The sequence below is a fragment of the Oryctolagus cuniculus genome, chromosome 5 (assembly GCF_964237555.1).
Source record: "Oryctolagus cuniculus chromosome 5, mOryCun1.1, whole genome shotgun sequence".
In the NCBI taxonomy this organism is placed as follows: domain Eukaryota; kingdom Metazoa; phylum Chordata; class Mammalia; order Lagomorpha; family Leporidae; genus Oryctolagus; species Oryctolagus cuniculus.
Genome location: NC_091436.1, coordinates 98,596,647 through 98,622,853, shown reverse-complemented (window position 1 = coordinate 98,622,853; position 26,207 = coordinate 98,596,647). Strand labels below are relative to the sequence as shown.

Here is a 26,207-nt window from a genome sequence, read left to right as displayed (position 1 = left end):
GCATCACAGCATTCCTGGATACAGGACAAGGAGTCTGAGTGTAGCTCAGATCCAGGAGGAGACTACTAGGGATGGACTACTCTTTTTAGGCATGTCCCGGGTTCGTATTGAACAACACATCAACTGCAGATTTTGGACAAGTTTAGTGTGCAGAGTGTAAAATCAAATCTGGAAAAGAGTATCAATAGTGCATCTTGGACAAACCATGGCCTAGAGAGTTATCTGATACTGACATAACAGAAGTACTCACAGACTCAGAGAAAACAGACTGTTTAGAATTTCTACAAGTACAGCCACAAATGAAGTCGGTTTACTATAACTAATCCTTCAACACACTGATGGTCTTGAACATAAACAAGAATTTCCAGGGAAACATGACCTCACCTAGAGAGCAAATTAAGGTGCCAAAAGCCAAACATCTAGGAAATGAGATTTCCCAATGCTCAGATGAATATTTCAAAATAGCAGTTTTAAGGAAACTCAAGGAAATGCAAGGGAACATAGAGTAACAATTCAATAATCTACCAGATGGATTTGAGAGAAATAGAAAATTAACCAAAATCAAGAGGAAATCCTTCAATTGAAAAATATACTACATAAAATTTAAATGTGATAGGAGGCATCAATAACAGGATAGAGTATATATATATATATATATCCTTTTAATTCTATTAATATTTGCTTTATTTGGGTACTACAATATGGGGTATATATATTTTATACCTCTTCCCTTTGTCAATATGTAATAATCTTCCTGATCTCTTTCTATTGCTTTTGATTTAAAATCTATGTTATCTGACATAAGTATGGCTACTTCTGCTTTCTTCTGGGTTCCTTTTGTATAGACTATTTTGTTCCTTTTCTTTTTTTTTTTTTTTTTTTTTACTTTCAATCTAGGTGTTTCCTTTTGGGTCTCATTTTTTCCAACCATTTGGTCATTCCATACCTCTCTCTCTCTCAAAAGATTTTATTTATTTATTTGAGAAGCAAAGTGACAGAGAGAAGGAAAAACAGAAAGGTCTTCCAAGTCTTTCATCCACTGGTTCACTCCCCAAATGGCCACTGAGCCAATCTGAAGTCAGGAGCCAGGAACTTCTTCCAAAGTCTCCCACCTAGGTGCAGGGGCCCAAGCACTTGGGCCATTTTCTACTGCTTTTCCTGGGCATTAGCAGGGAGCTGGACTGAAAGAGTAGTAGCCAGGACATGAACCAGCACCCATATGGGATGCAGGTGCCATAGGCAGAGGATTAGCCTACTGTGCCACAGCACCAGCCCCTTCATATCTCTTTTAATTGGAGAATTTGGTCGATTGACACTTAGGGTTATTATTTTTATCATTTTTTTATTTTTTGTATTTTTAACTTTTATTTAATGAATATAAATTTCCAAAGTACAGCTTATGGATTACAATGGCTTCCCCCCCATAACGTCCCTCCCACCCGCAACTCTCCCCTTTCCCACTCCCTCTCCCCTTCCATTCACATCAAGATTCATTTTCAATTCTCTTTATATACAGAAGATCAGTTTAGCATACATTAAGTAAAGATTTCAACAGTTTGCTCCCACACAGAAACATAAAGTGAAAAATACTGTTTGAGTACTAGTTATAGCATTAAATCTCAATATACAGCACACTAAAGACAGAGATCCTACATGAGGAGTAAGTGTACAGTGACTCCTGTTGTAGACTTAACAAATTGACACTCTTCTTTATGGCCTCAGTAATCACCCTAGGCTCTTGTCATGAGCTGCCAAGGCTATGGAAGCCCCCTGAGTTCACCGACTCTGATCATATTTAGACAAGGCCATGGTCAAAGTGAAAGTTCTCTCCTCCCTTCAGAGAAAGGTACCTCCTTCTTTGATGACCCATTCTTTCCACTGGGATCTCACTCGCGGAGATCATTCATTTAGTTTTTTTTTTTTTTCCAGAGTGTCTTGGCTTTCCATGCCTGAAATAGTCTCATGGGCTTTTCAGCCAGATCCGCATGCCTTAAGGGCTGATTCTGAGGCCAGAGTGCTGTTTAGGACAGGCAGAGTTAGACAGTGAGAGAGAGAGAGACAGAGAGAAAGGTCTTGCTTCCATTGGTTCACTTGGCCGTCATGGCCAGCCGCACTCCAGCATGATGACCCAAGGCCAGGTGCTTCCTCCTGGTCTCCCATGTGGGTACAAGGCCCAAGCACTTGGACCATCCTCCACTGCACTCCAGGGCCACAGCAGAGAGCTAGACTGAAAGAGGAGCAACCAGGACAGAATCTGGCGCCCCACCCGGGACTAGAACCTGGGGTGCTGGCGCCGTAGGCGGAGGATTAGCCAAGTGAGCTGCGGTGCCAGCCACTTAGGGTTATAATTTATAGGTAAGGTCTTACTACTGACATTTGATTCTTGTTTTATATGTCTATTGTAGTTCCCTTATTTCTTCCTCCTCTCTTACAATCTTCATTTGTAATTAAGTGATTTTCTCTAGTGGTGTACTTTGATTCTTTGCTTACTAATTTTGTTAGGTCTATCATTGGTTCTGGCTTTGTGATTACCATAAAGCTTATAAAAATAACATTGTAATAAACTTAAAAGAGGTGAAAGATCTTTTCGATGAAAACTATAAATCATTGGTGAAAGAAATTGAAGAGGACACAAAGAAGCAAAAAGACCTTCCATGTTCACGAATTGAAAGAAACAGTATCTTTGTACATACTACCCAAAGTGTTTTACAAATTTAGTGCAATCCCTATCAAAATTCTAATGATATTTTTTATAGAACTAGAAAAAAAGACTACTAAAATTTGCATGGAACCACAAGAGACCTAGAATGGACAAAGTAATCTTGAGCAAAAGAGCAAAGAAGGTGGTGTTCCACTACCTAATTTTAAAATGTACTATATAGCTATATTAATTAAGACAGTATGTTATTGTCACAAAAACACACCAATGGTAAGAACATGCAGTGGGAAAATGATAGTCTTTTAAATAAATGGGGCTGAGAAAATTGGGTATATACTTGCAAAATAATGATATTAGACCTCTCATCTTGCACAAAATCAACTAAAAATGGATTAAACCTAAATGTGAGACCTGAAACTTTGAAACTATTAGAAGAAAATATTAGCAATATTAGCAAGACATTTTAGGACATTGTGATGGGCATGGATTTTCTAGATCAGATCTGAAAAGCCAGACAATATAAGCTAAAACAGACATTTGTGAATTCATAAAACTAAAGAGATTTTGTGCAGTAAAGGAAATAATCAACACAGTGATGAGATAAACTACAGAATGGGAGAAAATATTTGCAAGTTGTACATCTAACAGAGGGTAATGTCCAGAATCTATAAGGAGTTCAAACCACTCAATAGCAAAAATAAAGCAAAAGAAAGCAATTAACAAATGGGTAGTAGATCTAAATGATAGCTCTCAAGGGGATGTATACAAATAGCCATCAGGTACATGATGAAATACTCAACATCAGTATTAATCAGGGAAATGCAAATCAAAACCACAATGATATATCACCTCACTAGAGTAAGATTGGCTTTATCAAAAAGATAAAAGATAATGATTGTTGGTGAAAAAGTGAAGGGAGCACTTCCACACTCTTGGTAGTTATACAAATTAATGTAGTCATTGTATCAAAGAGTGTGGAGTTTCCTCAAAAACTAAGGATAGAAATACCTTACGGAAAATATATTTGCAAACTATGCAACAGATAAAGGATTAATAACCAGAATCTACAAAGAGATCAAGAAATTCCACAACATCAAAACAAACAACCCACTTAAGAGATGGGCCAAGGACCTCAACAGACATTTTTCAAAAGAGAAAATCCAAATGGCCAACAGACACATGAAAAAATGTTCAGGATCACTAGCAATCAGGGAAATACAAATCAAAACCACAATGAGGTTTCACCTCACCCCAGTGAGAATGACTCAATAGCTAAGACCTGGAACCAACCCAAATGCCCATCAACAGTAGACTGGATAAAGAAATTATGGGATATGTACTCTATAGAATGCTATACAGCAGTTAAAAACAATGAAATCTGGTCATTTGCAACAAAATGGAGGAATCTGGAAAACATTATGCTGAGTGAATTAAGCCAGTCCCAAAGGGACAAATACCATATGTTCTCCCTGATTGGTGACAACTAACTGAGTACCAAAAAGGAAACCCGTTGAAGTGAAATGGACACTATGAGAAAGAGTGACTTGATCAGCCCTTGTCCTGACTGTCAAGGAACAACTTAATACTTTATCCCTTTTAGTTTTTTTTTTGGTTGTTGTTGTTCTACGTAATACTATTCGTTGAACTATTTAATTAACACATAATTATTCCTAAGTGTTTAAATTTGACTGAAAAGTGATCTCTATTAAATATAAGAGTAGGAATAAGAGAGGGAGGAGTTGTACAGTTCGGCACATGCTCAATTGGACTTGCCCCAAACGGTAGAGTTAGAAATGTGCCAGGGGATTCCAATTCAATCCCATCATGGTGGCATGCACCAATGCCATCTCACTAGTCAAAGTGATCAGTTTCAGTTCATAATTGATCATAATGGTAGGATTAAGAGTCAAAGGGATCACATAAACAAGACTAGTGTCTGCTAATACTTACTGATAGAATTAAAAAGGAGAGAACGAGCCAACATGGGAAGTGGGATACACAGCAGACTCATAGAATGGCAGATGTCCTAAACAGCACTCTGGCCTCAGAATCAGCCCTTAAGGCTTTCGGATCTGGCTAAGAAGCCCATGAGAGTTTCTCAGGCATGGAAAGTGAAGACACTGTGGCAAAAAAAGAAAAAATCATAAATGAAAGATCCCTGTGAATGAGAGCCCAGTGGAAAGAATGGGCCATCAAACAAGGAGGTGCCTTTCTCTGAAGGGAGGAGAGAACTTCCACTTTGACTATGACCTTGTCTAAATAAGATTGGAGTTGTTGAACTCAAGAAGCTTCCATAGCCTTGGCAACTCATGGCAAGAGCCTCAGGTGATTACTGACGCCATAAACAAGAGTGTCAATTGTTAAATCAACAACAGGAGTCACTGTGCACTTGCTCCCCATGTAGGATCTCTGTCCTTAATGTGTTGTACTACGTGAATTAATGGTATAACTGGTACTCAAATAGTACTTTATACTTTGTGTTTCTGTGTGGCTGCAAACTGTTGAAATCTTTACATAGTATACACTAAGTTGATCTTCCGTATATAAAGAGAATTGAAAATGAATCTTGATGTGAATGGGATGGGAGAGGGAGCAGGACATGGGATGGTTGCGGGTAGGATGGAGGTTATAGGGGAAAAAGCTGCTATAATCCAAAAGTTGTACTTTGGAAATTTATATTTATTAAATACAAGTTAAAAAAGGAATACCTTATGATCCAGCAATTTCACTCCTGGGTATTTATCTGAGAGAAATAAAATCTGTCTGTGGAAGAGACATCTGTACTCCCATGTTTATTGTGCTAGTATTCACAATAGCCAAGAAATGGAAATAATCCATGTGTTTATCCACTGATTAATGAACGAAAGAAAATGCAGTACATATATATGAAAGAACACTACTCAACCACGAAAAAGCAGGCAGTCTTGTCATTTGCAACAATGTGGATGGGGCTGGAGGTCATATGCTAAGTAAAATAATCCAGCACAGAAAACAAATACAACACAATCTCATTCATGTTTGGAATTTAAAAATATGTGAGCTCATAGGAATTAAAAGTTTAATGGGGTTAGCAAGACTCTGCAAAGGGCAGTGAGGAAGGAGGGTTGAGGAAAATTGTGACACTACTATATTATAGCTAGGTGGGACTTCTATCAAACAGTAGGGTAACTATAGATAATGTTAATATACTGTGTATTTCTCTATTTAGAAAAACAGGAGGATAGGATTTCACACTCAGGAACATTGTGTGAATTTGTGATACTTCTTCAAGAACTTGGGGTCCATAAAGTGATGAAGGTGATGAACTTTTTTAAAAAGTAATTATTTTATTTCATTTGGAGAGAGAGAGAGAGAGAGAGAATCTTTCATTCATTGGTTCACTCTCCAAATGGTCACAGGAGCCAGGATTGGGCCAGGTTAAAGCCAGGAGTGAGGAACTCTACCCTGTCATCCATGTGGGTTACAGGAACCCGGGCACTTGGCAGTCCATCTGCTCTTTCCCTGGCACATTAGCAGGAAGTTGATTGGAAGCATAGCAGTGAAGACTCGAGCTGGCACTCTGATATGGGATGCCAGCATCACAAGTGATTGCCTAATCTGCTGTGCCGCAATGCCAGCCCCAGGATTTCGGATACTTTCACTATGAAGAAATTTCAAGTGCTTGAAAGTATAACTGTATTTACCATGATTGGCTAATACACAATGTATATATTGCCAAATCAATGATTAAGAATCTTATACTACTATAGTTTTAATGATCCGTGATTACTTTAAAATTTACTGTGTATGGGTGAAATGGTCATTTTTCCATTTAACAACTGTTTATAGTTGTTGTCTATATTCCTACTAAACTAGGGTATTTTTGCTTTTTATTTGTTAAATTTCTTATTTGGTGAAGTATTAAGCATTTCTGCTGTAATGTAAAGTTAAAATAGGTTATATCACAAACTAAGAAAAAAGAAAGAAAGGTAGAAGGAGGAGGGTGGGAGGGGAGGAGGGAGAGGGAAGGACTTTATTATGTTCTTAAAATTGTATCTACAATCACATTGAATCTGTTCAAAACTAATTAAAAATTTAAAAAGTTAAAAAATATTCTGATGTTAAAAGACTCAAAGCAGATTTTATAGGATCCCCATCTGGGTGTCCAAGTTGTCATTCATATCCAAGATTGGTCAGTTTCATGAGAGTCATAGATCATGACCAAAAAAAGAGTTCTGTTATCACAATTCCATCTCACATTTTCTTTTTGTTTCCAGTTTTTCACACATAAATGTAAAATGAATAAATAAACAGACATCAGCTATTTAGAAAATCTCCAAAACATGACACTTTCAAAGATGAATTCATAGACATTGATAATTAATAGCAAGCTATTCATTTACTCATCCCTCTTGGTGCCTCCTTTCAGTTCAGCTGAGAAAATTGGCTTGCTTGTCCTTTATATAACATAAATAATATTAAAAGAATGCATTTGTCATAGAAAAATATCATATTTATGTCTTCTGATAACCTATTCATCACTTTATGGACCCCAAGTTCTTGAAGAAGTATCACAAATTCACACAATGTTCCTGAGTGTTATGTTTTGCCTCCGGATCTATGATTTAGCTGACAGATGTGAATAAACCCTTGGAGTCGGGACACTGTCTGATAATGCACATGTGTGGAGACCAAAGAGTAAATTCTTCTAAGGTCATATGAGCTTTTCCTTAAAATCTTTTGTGATCTCGTCATTGCTAATGTTAAAATAATCATCTGCTAATGAACCTATGTATGTTTTTAAAATGTATGTTATGTTGTTTTTCTCTTTTTCCATCAACATTTTAATAATTAAAATAAGACTTTTATGATATTTTAAATAAAGAAAACCCTCAAGTACTATAATTTTGAAGCATAGTAACAACAATAAAAGGAAAATTCAAAAAAAGGAAAAAATCACGTACTACCCTGTACATATGCATACTTTACATGCCTGTTAAAATATTTTTAAAATTAAAATCAGAAAATACTAAAAAATTAAAATTCAGTGATTTTTGAAATAAAAAAGACTTACAAATAGTCTCCATATCTGTCCCCCTGTCTCCCCAGAATTATCTAACTTGACAGTGACAGAATCTATTTCTCCTAAAATATTTTCCAAAATTTTGTTTTGAACAAAAAAAAGAACACACCTGCCTAATGATACATTTTCCAGATAACTTTGAATTGAAATATGTTTGCTTTCAGAAACATTTTGAACAAATCCCTAAATTCATGGTTTCTGCTTTTTTCACACCATTCATACTTCTTTTTTTCAGGTTTAACATATTTGTTAATCTGTGTAATAAACTAATAAATCAACATGATTGCATGCATTTACAGAAGAAATATTTCCTGGCTAAGTGGAAAATTGTGTGGAATCTCCTGGAAGACCTTCATTTTAGGCAACTTTATAGTGAAATATTTCATCTAGACGTCTGGACCTTTCTTCAGTTCGATGTAATCCACATTCACAGGGTAGAACGTGTATTGACCACTAGGAGTCAGTTTGTTCCAGGGTTCTGTCCCTACTCTCATCTGGAATGAACAATGCCAGACTCATGACATACAATGCTACTGCAATAAATATGAAGAGGGTTCAAGCTGGGGCGCTCCTTAACCTAGCCAATGACTTGCTAGAGCATATTTGTGGCAGAGGCTTTGGTCTGGGACTCCACATTATTTGTTCTTCTAAAACATGGAACTACCAAGGCCATAAAAGTGTCCAGGGTATGCAAAAATTCTGTGAATGATGTGGTAGGAAGAATTTTAAGGTGACCTTTGATGAACGTCACCCTTGCACAGGGCACTGCAAAACATGGAATTAAAGGAGAACACACATCTGCACAAACTGTTCGAGGTGCCCTAGTATATCCCCTTTCTTTCAAGTGTGCGTGGAACCTGTGACTATGATGAAAGACTACTTTCATGACTTTCTTAAATTATCTAAAAAAGAAAATTTATCCTGGGTGAGCCTAACATAATCAGGTGAGCCCTTTTACAAAAAGAGTTTTCTTTGGTTTGTTGAAGAGGAGCAAGTCAGAGAGATATGCTGGGGATGACTTAGAAAGATGGAAACATGGGTGTTGTGAACTGCCCAGAATGGCCACACGGTGAGGAACAGCAGGTGAGACCTGTTCCCGGATGACAGCTGTCAGCAACATGGACACTGCCGTCCTACAGCTGCAAGGAAATTAATTCTTCCAACAGCTGATGACTTTGGAAGACATCCTTTGCTCCATTAGAACGTTAGTTCTTTCTGACATCTTGATTTCAACCTAGTAAGACCTTGAGCAGAGAAAACAGCTATGCCTTTCCTGGATTCCTCACCTAAAGAAAACCTGAGGTGATGAAGGAGTGTGATTTAAATCTTTAAGTGTAAGGTCATTTACATGAGTATATGGTACTTGTTGACAGAGTCTTAAGGCAGCGTAGAGCGCACCTCAGACAGGAGGGAGTGCATGGAACTGTCTATGTTTATATGATTCATTATAAAGTCATCAAAATTTAACAATGGAATTCCACCCAAAGGACCCAATCCTTTGTAATTGTTTCCTAAAGGCCTCACCTCTACCACAATTGGATTGTATCCATTCTCTTAGTACCATTAACAGAAGGCTTTGTAGAAACAAACCTTGAACACATGGGTCTTTAGGGGTACAGTTAACATCCAAATTAATTTCTAAACTACATCATGCAACAATAAAAAATGAATACAAAGAGGTAAGTGGCATTTAGCATAAAGGGCAATGATAGTTCTTCATTTTCCCTGTGATAATGACCCATTGTGATGCTCTGTGCTTATGTGGTTCATTTCAGTCATGTTAACCATGGTAGGCTAAATGTCTACATCCTGTAACTAAGCATATAATCACAGGTTTAGAAAGCCATTTTGAGTTTTTTCTGTTCTGTTTGGTTACTTACTGAGGCTTTGCAGTATAAATCTTCCCCCTCATATAAAAAATCCTCAATTGAATATAACTAGCACAATCGTTATTTAGGTGTATAGAAAAAATGAAGGAATTCCATACCTTTTCTTGCCATAATTTTGAGACCCCTTCCACACTTCTAGATGGAAAAAGTTGATATGGAAAACCTAAGGTGTTCATTGGTAAGTAAACAGAAAGAAGATAACAAACTTAGTTGCTATCATCAGTAGAATTTATACTGTATAACATTCTGGATGACTGTCCAAAGTCACTAACTTGCAATATACTTATAATTACCTAAAAACAGGGTAGGAAAGATAAGTTTCTCACGTGAAAAACTTGAAAGGTTGAGAAGTCTTTCATAGAGACCTAAACCTTAGGGTCTTGCCATTCTGAATTGAATTGTGTCCTTCCCAAAAGCTATGTTAAAGTTTTAATCCCCAGTTCCTGAAAATATGACCATCTTTGGAAATGGGAATAGAATCAGTTAAGATGAGGTCATTCTGCATTAGGTTAGGCCCCTAATCCACTATGACTGATGCTTTTATTAGAAGGGTGCCTTGTGGGGGGAAACTGTGATGACAACAGTGGTCATTGAAAAGGTCATGGAAAATACATATGAAAAACTTTGCAGGAATTCCATTTTTTTTTTCACAAAAATAACCTGGCCTTTTAGTTCCATTCTTCCACAAGGGTTTTGCAGTCCCCTTGTAAAAGATTGGCGTGATGCAGCCACAGTTGCTGAAACATCACAGATGGCCACCAAGTCACCAGAAGCTAGGAAGAGGGCAAGGAAGTTTTCCTCACAGGTTTTAGAAGACGCCTGGCTCTAACACTTTGGTTTCAGACGTGTAGCATGCAGAATAGGGAGACAACATATTTCTGTCATCTTGAGGCATCAATTGGTGGTATTTTATTACAGTAGCCCTAGGAAGCTAACATAACTGCTAAGGCCTTTGCTTTATTAGGACATAGGACTCCAGGCATTCTGAAGGTGTTTTATGCAGGGATCAGTCACAGCACAGCGTTTAGCCAGTTGCCAACTACAAAGTGGAAGGCTACAGGGTTATCTCTAAGAAATGTTTTCTCCTTCTCAGCCAATCCTGGGGAGTGTGACGCTGGATAATAGTTTAATACTTTATCAGTGGACCCACTTAATACTTTTTAACTCTGTTAGCATTGATGTGGGGTCACAAAATGCCAGATCTTTCCCCGTTTATTTATACATAATCCCAGGAAGCTCTACTTCCTTCAGATTTTAATAACTCCACTTTCTCAAGGGAATTTTCCTTCTTGAAAATAATTTTCAATGAATAACATTTTTGATAGTACATCGAGCAACATTTCACAACATATTTTCCACAGACTGTCAAAAGATGCTATTTAATGAAAGCTCTCTGGTTTTCAAAATTCATTAATTAGAAAACTTTTTAAAGTCCTTATTTTAAAATGTCTCAAATAATAAAGAAATATATAAAGAATAGTTCAGTGAACTCAAATAGATTTAATAATTTTAAACATTTTGCCATCTTTTCTTCACACATAAATATTCTATAGATATGTATTTATATTTATACACACAAACATAGTACTTTTCTTGAAAGCAAGGATGGATTTATCAATATCAAATAATGTGGGATTCATGACAAATATCATAAAGTGAAGAAAGAAGGCTATATTTTTATTCAAGAAGTATAATTCAGGGGCCGGCATTGTGGCATAGCAGCTGAGGCTGCTGCCTTGACTTGGCATCTCATATGTGCATCTGTTTGTGTTCCAGTTGCTCCTCTTCTAATCCAGGTCTCTGCTAATGGCCTGGGAAAAGCAGCGGAAGATGGCCCAAGTGCTTGGGCCACTGTACCCATATGGGAGACCCACATGAATCTCCTGGTTCTTGGCTTTGATCTGGCTCAGCTCTGGCAGTTGCAGTCACTTGGGGAAGAATCAGCAGATGGAAGATCTCTCCCTCCCTCCCTCTTTCCCTCTCCCTCGCCCTCACCCTCTTTCTCTCTCCTTTTCTCTGAACCTCTTTCCAATAAATAAATAAATAAATAAATAAATATTTTTTAAAAAAGAAGTATAATTAAGTGAAAAAGTTTATAAATGTCTATATACCAAATAATATGGCACCACATATGTTTAAAAATAATGTATCTATTTATTTCCATAAATGAGAGAAAATATGGTATTTGTCTTTTTGAGTGTGGCTCGTGTCACTTAGCATAAAGATCTCCAATTCTATCCATTTTGTTGCAAATGTCAGGATTTCATTCTTTTATGGTTGAGCAATATTCTGTTGTTTATTATGCCATATTTTCTTTACCCATTCACCCACTGATGGGCAGGTAGGTGGATTCCATACTTCAGGATTGTGAATAGTGCTGCAATAACGTGGGCATGCAGATACCTCTTTGACAGACTGATTTTACCTCTTTTGGGTATTGACCCATAATGGTTGTAGTAGTTTGCACTCCCACCAATAGTGTATTAGAATGGTTCCCTTTTCTCCACATCCTTGCAGCATTTGTTATTTTTTGATAATAACCATTCTAACTAAAACGTAGCAGTTTTTTAAAAAGATTTATTTATCTGAAAGTCTGTTTCAGAGAAAAAGGTAGAGGCAGAGAAATACAAAGAGAGAGGTCTTCTAGCTGTGGATTCACTTCCCAAGTGGCCACGATGGCCAGGGCTGAGCCAGGCTGAAGGCAGGAACCTGCAGTTTCATTTGGGTCTCTCACGTGCGTGGCAGGGACCCAAGTACTTGCACCATCTTTCACTGCTTTTCCCTGGCCATTGGCAGGGAGCTGGATTGGAAGTGGAACAGCTGGGACACGAACCCATCTGGTATGCCAGCATCACAAGTGGTGGCTTTACCCACTATGTCGCAATGTTGGTCCCCAACATTATAGCTTTTATTTACATTTTCCTGATGTCCAGTGATATTGAGAATTTTTTCTTGTGTTTGTTTGCCATTTGTATTTTTTCTATTTGAAAATATCTACTCATATCTTTTGCTTATTTCTTTTTTATTTTTTTAAAAGATTTTATTTATTTATTTGAGAGGTAGAGTTACAGACAGTGAGAGAGAGAGAGTGGATTGTTGGTTTTGCAGTTGAATTTCTTGAGCTCCTTATGTACTCTGGATATTAATTCTTTATCAGAGGCAGAGTTTGCTTGTATTTTTTCCCCATTCTGTCAGTTGTCTCTTCATTCTTGATTGTTTCCTTTGTTGTGTAGAAGCTTCTTAGTTTGATGTAATCCCATTTGTCTATTTTTATTTTGTTGCCTGTTCTTTTGGGGTCTTGAATGAAGCAAAACTAGCCATGTTTCTCCCTCCATTCTTCCTTACAGGATTTCTCATGACTTTTAATATGTTAATACGTACGGGAATATCTAAGGGATAAAACAGAAATGTGAATCAATCTGCAGGATCTCCTAGTTATTTGCATGCAAACTTATTGTTGCAGAAGAACCCATGTCTGAGATTCAATGTTTCCCAAAATAAACTTTGAGAAATGCTAACAGAATCACAGGATTTTCAGACCTGAGATATAATTTGGAGGTGATTTATCCCAATTTTGAGATCTTAATTTACCTAAACTCACATGTAAAATTAACAACAGAGTAAAACTTGGGGTTCAGGCCTCTGGAGCCCACTGTTGCTACTGTTAGTCATTTTGTATAAGTTACACCAAAAAGAATGCTTTTAAATTTCATAAATTTATTACGTCAAAACAGAGTAATCAGGCCTGAGCTCTTTGAGCTTAAATTAAATGTAAAACTGAAGCTCTATCTTTCTCTCTGTTATCTGAATAACAGTCTCTAGAACTGTTGGCATTTCCTGTTTCATCAGAACTATGCCTGCTTTTCATAAAAGGAAAATGTTACCATTAGATTTTGGCACTGTCTGTCAAAGCAGAAGACAATTTGGAAACAGATGGAGCCCAGGAGGTCTACGGATGGGAGTGAGGAGCATGGGGAGTGGGAGCTGTCCAGATGAGTGATGTAGGAACAGCTGAGTCAAACCTGAGCTTCATTAAACTTTCCAGTTTCTGTCCTGAAATTTGGAAATATTAGCATTCTGCAGTTCCCTTAGGGGTTTCTACTTGACTTTTCACAGACTGGGAAGGCAATGGCAAGCAGCCTCATTCCATTGTCATTCCCAGGGAGCTCTTGCATCTTCAGCCCTCACTCTGTGCGTGCCAGCAAGTCAGTAACTCCAAGAAGCTGATCTAATCCCAGGCACTTGGGACAAAGTATGTGACTGTGGACTGGGAAAATCTTTGTCAGCTCATTCTATTGGATGACACTGAAGATAATTGTAGCAATCTCCTCAAACCATTTTCTGTCTCTTATCTTCTTTACCTGATATGAGAAAACTCACAAAATGCAATGATTGAATGGACCTTTGGCAATGTCTGAGACCAGTCTGGGGATTTGCAACTGAATGAGCCTGAATGAGATCCAGAGGCTCTGTGACTTCCTGAAATGATATGCAAAATTTGCGATCCAGCCCATTCTGTTGGGAAAGAGTTCATAGTTTCATTACGTTTCTCAAATGGGTTTTTAACCCCTCAAAAACCGAGTCTAAAAACCACTGCTCTAGCCTAACTGTCCTAGTTAGGTTGTGAAACAATATAACTCCAAATTTATCAGTAGAAGGAATTCAATTAAAGGAATTAATCAAACAGATGGTAAAAGAGCCAGAGAACAGTATCACATTGTTCTCTCCACCAAATTACAGCAACAATGGAAAAAAATGATGCTTCCAGATCCTAAAATTTGATGGGATATCTGGAAGGATTTAGACCCAGGATAGAGACCATTCATGGGACCATGAAGTTACAGAGGAGCCAAAGTCAATGCCAGTAGTGTCACCAAAAGCAAAGAAAGAAATTCTGGTTCCATTACTTCTGCACTCTGACCCTCAATTCCTTCCATTGGTCAAACCCTTCTGGAAGGCAGAGATTGAGAGAACAGGGGAATCGTAACTTCCTGAAATACAAGACAAAACTGAAAATAGTGGTATGATGGATACAAGAGCAAGGGCAGAATCACTTGGCATAGTCTCTAAAGCTAACAAGAAAAACAAGGTTGTGTAGGGTCAAAATTAAGCTTACAAATCCCTCAGGAAAATATCACTTTGAAGACAAATTCACGTCTCTCATGACATTCAGTACAGCCAGTTTTACCTCTGGTATTGGACCAGAATTTGTATGTGTGTGTGTGTATGATTGAGCAATAGATGATATATTTGGCTTTGCTCTGGGGTCATCTTGTATAAAAACATGAATATTTCAAGACTAAAGTCACTCAACTCAGTGACATAACTTGAGAGCATTCCAGAAACTGAAAAGAATAGGAATACAGGCTGTTTCATACCTTTCATTTCCTACTTTCTCAAAAATTCTCTCCCTCTCTCAACAGAAACAGGTAGAAACACTCATATATATAGATATGTAGTAGAATGGGTGGAAGAATTACCTATACTACATCATTGTTATTTCTTTCCTCCTTCTTTTCATTATTTTTATTCATCTAGTGAACATATGCTTGAAACTCAACATAAGTTAAATGCTACCATAGTGTCAAATCTATTGAATCCTGTATGTGCCACATATTCTGTTTTGGCATATAAATGAAAGATGAGTAATTCATGGTAACTGAATTTACAGGGTCTGTTTGGAATCAGTGGTTTATACAGACTAATGAAAAAGAATTCAAGAAAATGAACCACAGTTAGATAGAAGGAATAAGTTGCAGAGATCATACAGTAAAATGTTCACACATACTATAGCTCACAATAATCTATTATAAATTTTATAAAGAGGGGCTTGGGCAAGATGGCGGAATAGGAAGGGAGCACACTGATAGTCCAGGAAGAGACAGTTAAATAAAAGTGGAGATACTGCAGGTTCAAGGAAGAGTAGGGGAAGAAACAGCAGAGGAAACTCTTCCGGAACTGGTGATTCACAGTGGACTTGTGTGGAGAGCATGGGAGCCCACAGTTCGGGACACCAGTGGCAGACTCAACACACCAACGCTGGAACGCGAGGTGAGCCGAACCTCAATAGCCCGAGTCACCGGCGGGCAAGCAGAAAGAGGAGACTAGAGGGAATGAGGCTTGAAACCCCGTGGGGAAAAGTTCACCAGGCTAACTAGAAGAGAGAGGAAAAAAAAGTGCCTGATACGGACACGAGTTTCTCTCTCTCTGCTCACCTCTCAAAGGCGAGCAAGACATAGAGCAGGTACCATTTTGGACATACATCATAAGCAGGGTGACCTCAGGTCTGCACTGGCCCTAAGCCTAGCAGAAAAACCTGACTCTGGGGGTGGTGGTGAAATAACAGGAGATTAGGACCTAGTGAATGTGTGGTGCTAATGAACTGAGACTGAAAAAAGAGACGGTGAGGGAGAGAACTCACGGAATTCACGTGAGTACTCTCCAGGGATGCTACAATTCGGTAACCTTGGCAACCCAGAGGGAGACTGCAGGAGAATTTGAGCCCACACTGAGGGCTGAACAGATTCCCTGTGTGGTCCTTGGGAAAGAGCATCCGATCTCTGGCTCCTGTGGGTATATCATTCGCCTGCTAACTACCTCCAATTCCGCTCAGCTAAAAAAAAAAAAAAAAAAAAAAAAAAGAAAAGAGAGAGAGAGAGATTTACCATGCCTAACCTGGGAGTGTCACCTTTGGCACACCCTTAACCCTGAGGAACCAAACTGAGCTCTCAGGCCACACCCATCTCAAGCCTCTAAGGCTCCATCAAAAGCAGACAGTCCTCTTAACCTAGAGTCATAGTATAACGAGAAAAAACACCACAGCAAAGAAACCAAAGAATATCTCCACAATGCCAAACAAACATAGAAACCGAGATAACAAGAACAAGGAAGACACTACAATGCCCCGAAATGATAAAGACACACCAATTTGATTATGAAGATGACGAGATAGAAGAAATGCAAGAAGTGCATCTCAAAAAATGGATAAGAACATTAAGAAGTCTGTTCTACTTAATATGACTGGTTTAATTCTGTAATTATCACACAGTTATTCTTAAATGTTGAAAATTAACTGAAATGTGATCCCTGTTAAACATAAGAGTGGGAATAAGAGAGGGAAGAGATGTATAATTTGGGGCATGCTCGGGCTGACTTGCCACAATTGGTAGAGTTGGAAACATACCAGGGGATTCCAATTCAATCCCATCAAGGTGGCATGTGCCAATGCCATCTCACTATTCCAAGTGATCAATTTCAGTTCACAATTGATCATAATGAAAGGACTAAGAGTCAAAGGGAGCACATAAACAAGTCTAGTACCTGCTAACACTAACCGATAGAATAAATAAAGGGGAGAGTGATCCAACATGGGAAGTGAGATACTCAGCAGACTCATAGAATGGCAGATGTCCTAAATAGCACTCTGGCCTCAGAATCAGCCCTAAAGACACTCAGATCTGGCTGAAAAGCCCATGAGAGTATTTCAGGCATGGAAAGCCAAGACACTCTGGCAAAAAGATCTCTGTGAGTGAGATCCCAGTGGAAAGAACAGGAGTTCAAAGAGGGAGGTGCCTTTCTCTGAAGGGAGGAGAGAACCTCCACTTTGACTGTGACCTTGTCTAAACAAGATAAGAGTCGGAGAACTCAAGGGGCTTCCATAGCCTTGGAAACTCATGACTGGTGCATAGGGAGATTACTGATGCCATAAACAGGAGTGTCAATTTGTAAAGTCAACAACAGGAGTCACTGTGCACTTACTCCTCATGTAGGATCTCTGTCCTTAATGTGCTGTACACTGAGGCTTAATGCTATAACGAGTACTCAAACAGTATATTTCACTTTGTGTTTCTGTGTGGGAGCAAACTGTTGAAATCTTTACTTAATGTACACTAAACTGATCTTCTGTAAAAAAAAAAAAAAAAAAAAAAAAAAAAGAAACTATCAATTCCCAACTTGACTCTCACTGGGATTAAACATGACAATAGGTCTGATCTGATTTCATCATCATTTAAAAAAAATCATCTATTATTTTTCACTTTATGTTTCTGTGTGGGAGCAAACTGTTGAAATCCTTACTTAATGTATACTAAGCTGATCTTCTGTATATTAAGATAATCGAAAATGAATCTTGATGTGAATGGAAGGGGAGAGGGAGTGGGAAAGGGGAGGGTTGTGGGTGGGAGGGACGGTATGGGGGGGGAAGCCATTGTAACCCATGAGTCGTACTTTGGAAATTTATATTCATTAAATAAAAGATAAAAAAAAAAAAAAGAAGTTCTCAAAAACAAATTCTTGAACTACAGAAATCCTTACTGGACAGGATAGAAAATCTCTCTCGTGAAAATGAAATCTTAAGGAGGAATCAAAATGAAATGAAGCGCCGGCACCGCGGCTCACTAAGCTAATCCTCTGCCTTGCGGTGCTGGCACACCGGGTTCTAGTCCCGGTCAGGGCGCCAGATTCTGTCCCGGTTGCACCTCTTCCAGTCCAGCTCTTTGCTGTGGCCAGGGAGTGCAGTGGGGATGGCCCAAGTGCTTGGGCCCTGCACCCCATGGGAAACCAGGAGAAGCACCTGGCTCCTGCCATTTGATCAGCGCGGTGCGCTGGTATGGAAGTCAGTTTGGAGATTCCTCAGAAACCTGAATATAACCCTACCATACAACCCAGACATCCTACTCCTTGAAATTTACCCAAAGGAAATTAAATTTGCAGACAGAAAAGCTGTCTGCATATTAATGTTGATTGCAGCTCAATTCACAATAGCTAAGACCTGGAGCCAACCCAAATGCCCATCAACAGTAGACTGGATAAAGAAATTATGGGACATGTACACTATAGAATACTATACAGCAGTCAAAAACAATGAAACACGGTCATTTGCAACAAGATGGAGGAATCTGGAAAACATCATGCTGAGTGAATTAAGCCAGTCCCAAAGGGACAAATATCATATGTTCTCCCTGATCAGCGACAACTAACTGAGCACCAAAGGGGAAACCTGTTGAAGTGAAATGGACACCATAAGAAACAGTGACTTGATCAGCTCTTGTCCTGACTGTTGATGTACAATGTAATACTTTATCCATTTTAGCATTTTTTCTTTGTTTTGTTTTAGTACTATTGGTTGAACTCTGTAATTAACACACAATTATTCTTAGGTGTTTAAATTTTAACTGAAAAGTGATCCCTGTTAAATGTAAGAGTGGGAATAAGAGAGGGAGGAGATGTACAATTTGGGACATGCTTAATCGGACTTGACCCAAATGGTAGAGTTAGAAACATACCAGGGGATTCCAATTCAATCCCATCAAGGTGGCATGTACCAATGCCATCTCACTATTCCAAGTGATCAATTTCAGTTCACAATTGATCACACTGAGAGGTCTAAGAGTCAAAGGGATCACACAAACAAGACTAGTGTCTGCTAATACTGACTTATAGAATCAAAAAGGGAGAGAACGATCCATCACGGGAAGTGGGATACACAGCAGACTCATAGAATGGCAGATGTCCTAAACAGCACTCTGGCTTCAGAATCAGCCCCTAACACATTCGGATCTGGCTGAAGAGGCCATGAGAGTATTTCAGGCATGGAAAGCCAAGACACTCTGGCAAAACAAACAAACAAACAAACCAACCAAAAAAAAAACAACCTAAGTGGAAGATCTCTGCGAGTGAGATCCCAGTGGAAAGAACAGGTCATCAAAGAAGGAGGTACCTTTCTCTGAAGGGAGGAGAGAACTTCCACTTTGACTATGACCTTGTCTGAATAAGATCGAAGTCGGTGAACTCAAAAGGCTTCCATAGCCTTGGCAACTCATGACTAGAGCCTAGGGAGGTTACTGATGCCATAAACAAGAGTGTCAAATTGTTAAGTCAACAACAGGAGTCACTGTGCACTTACTCCTCATGTGGGATCTGTCCTTAGTGTGTTGTCCAATGTGAAGTAATGCTATAACTAGTACCGAAACAGCATTTTACACTTTGTGTTTCTGTGTGGGTGCAAACTGATGAAATCTTTACTTAATATATGCTAAACTGATCTTCTGTATATAAAGATAATTGAAAATGAATCTTGATGTGAATGGAATGGTAGAGGGAGCAGGAGATGGGAGGGGTGTGAGTGGGAGGGAAATTATGGGGGGGAAACCTTGTAATCCATAAACTGTACTTTGGAAATTTATATTTACTAATTAAAAAAAAATATAAAGAACTAGAAAATAAGATGTGAAAAGCTCCAAATCTAAAAAAAGATAAGGAGATGAAAATACTAACTACCCTGATTTGGTCAGTGCATGCTGTATGCACACATGTGTTGAAATATCACACTACCAATAACCAAGAGAGAAATCGAAGCAGTAATGAAGACCCTCCCAACAAAGAAAAGCCCAAAACCAGTTGGCTTCACCACTGCATTCTACTAGACACATAAGAAAAACTAACTACAGTTCTTAAGGCATTCAAAACAGTTGAAAGAGAGTGAATCCTCCAAAATTGTATCTGTGAAGCCAGCATCACTTAATTCCTAAATCTGAAAAATATAAAACAGAGAAAGAGAGCTATAGACCAATTTCTCTGATGTATATAGAGGCAAAAATCCTCAACAAAATACAAGCCAATTGAATGCAACAACACATTAGAAAGATAATTCACCCAGACCAAATGGGATTCATCCCTGGTATGCATGTATGGTTCAACATTCAACGATCAATGTGATAAATCACATCAACAAATTGAAGAACAAAAACTATAAGATTATCTCAATAGATGCAGAAAAAGCATTTGAAAAAATACAGCACCCCTTCATGATGAAAACTCTAAGCGAATTGGGAGTTGAAGGAACATTTCTCAACACAAACAAGGCAATTTATAACAAACCCATGACTGGCATTGTATTAAATGGAGGAAAGTTGGAAGCATTACTACTGAGATTAAGAACCAGACAAGGATGCCCACTCTCACCACTGCTATTCAATGTAGTACTGGAAGTTTTAGCCAGAGCCATTAGGTGAGAAAAAGAAATCAAAAGAATGCAAATTGGGAAGGAGGAAGTCAAACTATTCCTATTTGCAGATGACATGATTCTATGTTTAGGAGCTCCAAAAGACTCCACTAAGAGATTATTGGAACTCATAGAAATGTTTGGAAAAGTAGCAGGATATAAAATTAACACACAAACATCAAAAGCCTTTGTACACACAAACAATGCCATGGCTGAGATAGAACTTCTAAGATAACTCCATTCACAATAAGTACCAAAAAAGTAATACATTTAACCAAGAATGTCAAAGATCTCTATGATGAGAATTACAAAACATTAAAGAAAGAAATAGAAGAAGATACAAAATACTGGAAAATCTCCCATGTTCATGTATTGGAAGAATCAATATCATCAAAATGTCCACACTACCAAAAGCAATTTACAGATTCAAAGCAATACCAAAGACATTCTTCTCAGATATAGAGAAAACAGTGCTGAAATTCCTATGAAATCACAGGAGAGGCCAAATAGTTAAAGCAATCTTATATAACAAAAACAAAGTCAGAGGCATCATAATACTAGATTTCAGGACTTATTACAGGGCAGCTTGGTTATGGTACAAAAACAGATGCATAGACCAAAGGTACACAATAAAAACACCAGAAATCAATCCAAGCATCTAGAACCAACTTTTCTTTGACAAAGGAGTTAGAATCAATCCCTGGAGAAAAGACAATCTCTTCAATAAGTGGTTCTGGGAAAACTGGATCTCCATATGAAGAAGTATGAAGCAAAATCCCTACCATATACCTTTCACTAAAATCCACTAAAAATGGACCAAAGACCTAAATCAATGATGTGATACCATCAAATTATTAGAGAACATTGGGAAAACCTTACAAGATATCAGCATAGACAAAGAGTTCTTGGAAAAGACCCTGGAGGCACAGGCAATCAAAGCCAGAATAGACAAATGGGATTACATGTAGTTTGTAACTGTGAAGCAGTATAGTACTGCATACATTCATATGGACTTACTTCTAAGTGTACAGGTTAAAAACTTGCCATGGGACCCCAAATCCCCTTAAGCTGTGTGGTAAGTGTTATAGAGATCATATGGATAGGATTAAATGTTAAAGTAATCATATAGATAATATCCAATGTTAAAGTGATCATATAAATAGGACTAATTATTTGGTAATAATGATAGATAGAATTAAAAATGAGTGAATGGTCCAACATGGGAGCAGTCCATACAGCAGACTCTTAGAATGACAATCACCTTAAGTAGCATTCTGACCTCAGAATCAACCTTGAAGTCTTTCTGGTTTGGCTGAAAAGCCCAGAGGAGAATTTAAGGCATAGAAAGCCAAGACACTGTGGCAAAAAATTTTCTACATGAAGGACCTCTGTAGGTGAGACCCCAGTGGAAAGAAGCAGCCACAAAATAAAGATGTACTTTCCTCTGAAGGGAGGCGAAAGCTTCCACTTTGCCTGTCACCTTATCGAAATACTGACGGAATTTGTGGATCCAAAAGGCTTCCATAGCCTAGGTGGCTCTTGTCAAGAATCTTGGGTGATCCCTGATGTTATGCATAAGAGTGTTAGTTGTTAAGTTAACAACAGGAGTTACTGTGCACTAACTTCCCATGCAGGACCTCTGTCCTCAAAGAGTTGTATTATGAGACTTAATAGTAAACTTGTTCTCAATGAATTACTTTGTTTTAGTGTATTAATGTATTAAGCAGAAGATATTTTTATGTCCAAGTGCTCAGAAAAGATGTATCATTCTAGGGTTCCTGTTTAAATGTAATTAAGTTTCTTAAAAAGAGCAAAAGTATCATCAAGTCACAATGACTTTGAATGGCCCTTGTCTGGACTGTTGAGGAACAGCTTTTGTTCTTTTTTTTTATGCTTTATGTTTTTAGGGTTTTTTGTTCATTCTGTTTTTTCTTTCTCTCTTTTTCTTTTTCTTCCTCATACAAAGTGCTGAACTCTTTACCTAGAATATAGTTAATCTATGTATAAGATAAATGAAAATGGATCTTGGCAAAAAACAATACCTGGAATAAGAGAGGGAAGAGGAGGAGGGTTGAGAGTGTGGGTGGGAGGGCAAGTATGGTGGGAAGAATTACTATGTTCCAAAAGTTGTATTTATGAAATGCATGTAAATAAATAAAAAATATATATATATCACACTATACCACATAAATATATAAAATTATTCTATGTCAATAAAAAATAAATTAAATATTTTAAGCAAAGAAATAAAACATTCAGAAGAGAAGCCTGTACAAGAAGCTAGTTTATTTTGTATGTAGACTACTTTCCTGGGAGGAAATATTTTAAGAAGTCCATAATTTGAAATGTATTGATTCCTCCTAACGTGTACCTAGGGACATATATATCAAGGAACCAAATATCATATACAAGGCAATATCTAGGAAGCGGCATACAATTTGGATGCCCTTTGCTCATATAAAAATTATTCTAAATTAATGACATATGATGTCACCCATGATTTCTTCCTCATCTGTCTTGCTCTTGTGATACTGTGATTTATAAGGAATATATGTTGATTCTTCATTCCAGTAGACACCTAGCTTCTAAAACCCTTTTTCATACTAATGAGATGCATACCAATGACTGGAGGTTCCTGGAAAGCATCAAAGGAGAGGAGCTGTGTGCCCAGGAAATAACCATGTGCCTAGAGGGTGGAACTTTCAGCTCCACCTCTTGACTCTGGAGAGAGGAGAGGACCTGAATGTTGAATTGTTCAACCATGGATGTGTAATGAAGACCCGGAAAATGCCAAAGACCAGGGTTCAGAGAGCTTAAGGAGCATGCAGAGGTTCAGGGAGGTGGGTAAGCCTGCAAAGCCATGCCACACTGTTTCCTCTCTGCCTGGCCCCATGCATCTCTTCATCCGTATTTTTTGAAAATTTCCTTTGTGATAAGTCAGCAATGGTTAGTAAATTATTTTCCTCAAGTCTGTGAACGACTCTAGCAAATTCTAGAACCAAGAAGAGGGCCATAGGAACTTACAATTTGTAGCCAAGTTGGGCAGAAGCTGTGGGTAACCTGGGTACCTAACACTTGGAATTGGAATCTGTGGTGGGGAAGGTGGGAATCAACCTTCGCCTGAAGGCTCTCCTCTAACTCTGCAGGATTGAAATGAATTGTAGGACATCTGGTTGGTGTCCACAGAGAATGCTTGACATGCCCCCTCCACATCTGGTCATGGAAGTGTTCCATGATGAGAGTGAGCATGAGGAAAAACAGTGTTTACTTTTGCCTATTCACTCATCAGCTCCAAACCGACATCTTAAAAGAGTGATAGGATGTTATTCCGACAAAATCAGAAAGACGCAGTCAGGAGCTTTCTCTGATTGACTTAAAGAAGAAAGAATGTTGATTTGGGATTTAGGGGGTGGGCTTCATTATTAACCAGTTATCAGTAAGTAGTTATGACTGTGAATTAGCATGATATGCATTACATAATACAATGATAAATTTCTCATTGATCAAAACCATAGTTAAATTTAGGAGGAAATTTCTCTCATTTTCAAGCAAGAAAACAAGAGTCAAAGGGATTAGGTGATTTGCTAAGGATCATGTTGGCAGACCAAACCCTGTTCCAATCCTACACTTCTGACTATATTGAACTTGTTCCGTGAAATCACATGGGCTCATGAAGCCCTGTGTTGGACACAGGCAAAGAAGGATATGAATTAGTGCATAATCACTGTTCTCCCTGAGGAAATACTATTAAGTATTTGATAATATAAAGAATTTCATAAATATTTGATAAAATATTTTAATGAGATTCACATGATTTCCTAATACAGAATACCGATGTGACTCTCAGATATTACTGATTAAATTGGGAACATAAGGAAAATGTAAGTACAATTTCTTTTTTTTTCATTTTCGATTCTCTTTATATACAGAAGATCAGTTTAGCATACATTAAGTAAAGATTTCAACAGTTTGCTCCCACACAGAAACATAAAGTGAAAAATACTGTTTTGAGTACTAGTCATAGCGTTAAATCCCAATGTACAGCACACCAAGGACAAAGATCCTACATGAGGAGTAAGTGCACAGTGACTCCTGTTGTTGACTTAACAAATTGACACTCTTGTTTATGGCCTCAGTAATCACCCTAGGCTCTTGCCATGAGCTGCCAAGGCTATGGAAGCCCCCTGAGTTCACCGCCTCTGATCATATTTAGACAAGGCCATGGTCAAAGTGGAAGTTCTCTCCTCCCTTCATAGAAAGGTAAGTACAATTTCTTACAAATATTTTAGTACAAATTTATAGTATTTCAAAAAATCCTGCAAGCATAATGCAATATTAATAGAAAATTTCCGGTTCCAATGTGACTCTTAAATCTTCTTTTATTTACTTATATCTTCTATTTACCTTTTGCATTTCTCTAGAAACAATGTATATAGTACATTGCTTTGGAGTAAGAAACACTGTTAAAATTTCTGGACAATTATCTGGCTCTTTGATGTTGGACTAGGTATGTAATTTGCATAACAGTCTTTTTCTTATATTAACCAGAATAATAGTACCTACCCTGCAGAGCTGTGAGGATTTAAAATAATTACTATAATGCATCTGATCTGAAAGAGTTGTTTAATAAATGCTGGCTATTATTGTGGATTTTTAGTTTCTTCACATTGTTTTTTTTTTGTCTTTTTTTTTAGATTTTGGTTGCTGCAGATTCATTATTTCTTAAAAAACTTAAAAAGAAAAGATATTTCAGGCCAAACTTCAATAAAAAATGATTTTACCTCTATTTATTTTTTTGTGGTTTTCTATGGCAGTGCCTTTTGTTGTTTGTGTATTTTTGTATGAATTTCGTGGTACTCTGTTGCACATTTTGAAGCACTGTTACAGAGAATTTAGTGATTACGTTTTTATTAGATGGAAGTCCAGTAGACTTGTCTATCTTCTCAAAAGGTTTTGTGCAGTTGTCAATCAAAATTAAGTGAATATTACAAGCAATAGTGCCACCTAAACTACGTGTTCTAGGAGCAGCGAGACTGTTTTACTCATCTTTTTCAAAGGTGTATTTGATAAGTTTTAAAGGAAGTTGTTCATTATTACCTATTGCAAAGATGCAGAAAACTTGTTTATATGCTTCCAAACATTTTAATACAGCAGAACTCTCATATATTCCACATTCCAAGTGAAAGGCAGGGAGGCTGACTTTTGGTACTGTTTGCAGTTGTTCTCACATGCAACAACAGAACTAATGCTTGAGGCTGAGAGTGTAATCCAGAGAAAAAGGAGAGAAAATACCTAAATTTAGGAAGCATATTTCTTCCCAAATTGAAATTTCCTTCTTCCTCGACCCTTTCTCCACCATTTCTTTGTTCATAATTTTTCATTTCCAGCCATGGATTTGTTACTTTTCCTGTAAAACATAATCTTTTGTTTAGAGCCCTTGTCTATTTTCCTGATAGTCAATTGTCTTTACTTTTTATTTGTTGAACTCTTTATTTTGTAGATCCATTAAGCCTTTGACTATATGTCAATTAAAAGTATATTTTCTCAAAAATACATTAAATTGAAAATAATTTTTAAAAGTCATCTTAATTGTCA

The 26,207-nt window shown here is 37.7% G+C and overlaps 1 pseudogene; it reads right to left on the bottom strand.

The window, feature by feature from the left end:
• Positions 1-8,007: 8,007 nt before the first annotated feature.
• On the bottom strand, positions 8,008-8,322 carry LOC127493179 (cytochrome c oxidase subunit NDUFA4 pseudogene; annotated as a pseudogene).
• Between the last annotated feature and the right edge of the window lie 17,885 nt (positions 8,323-26,207).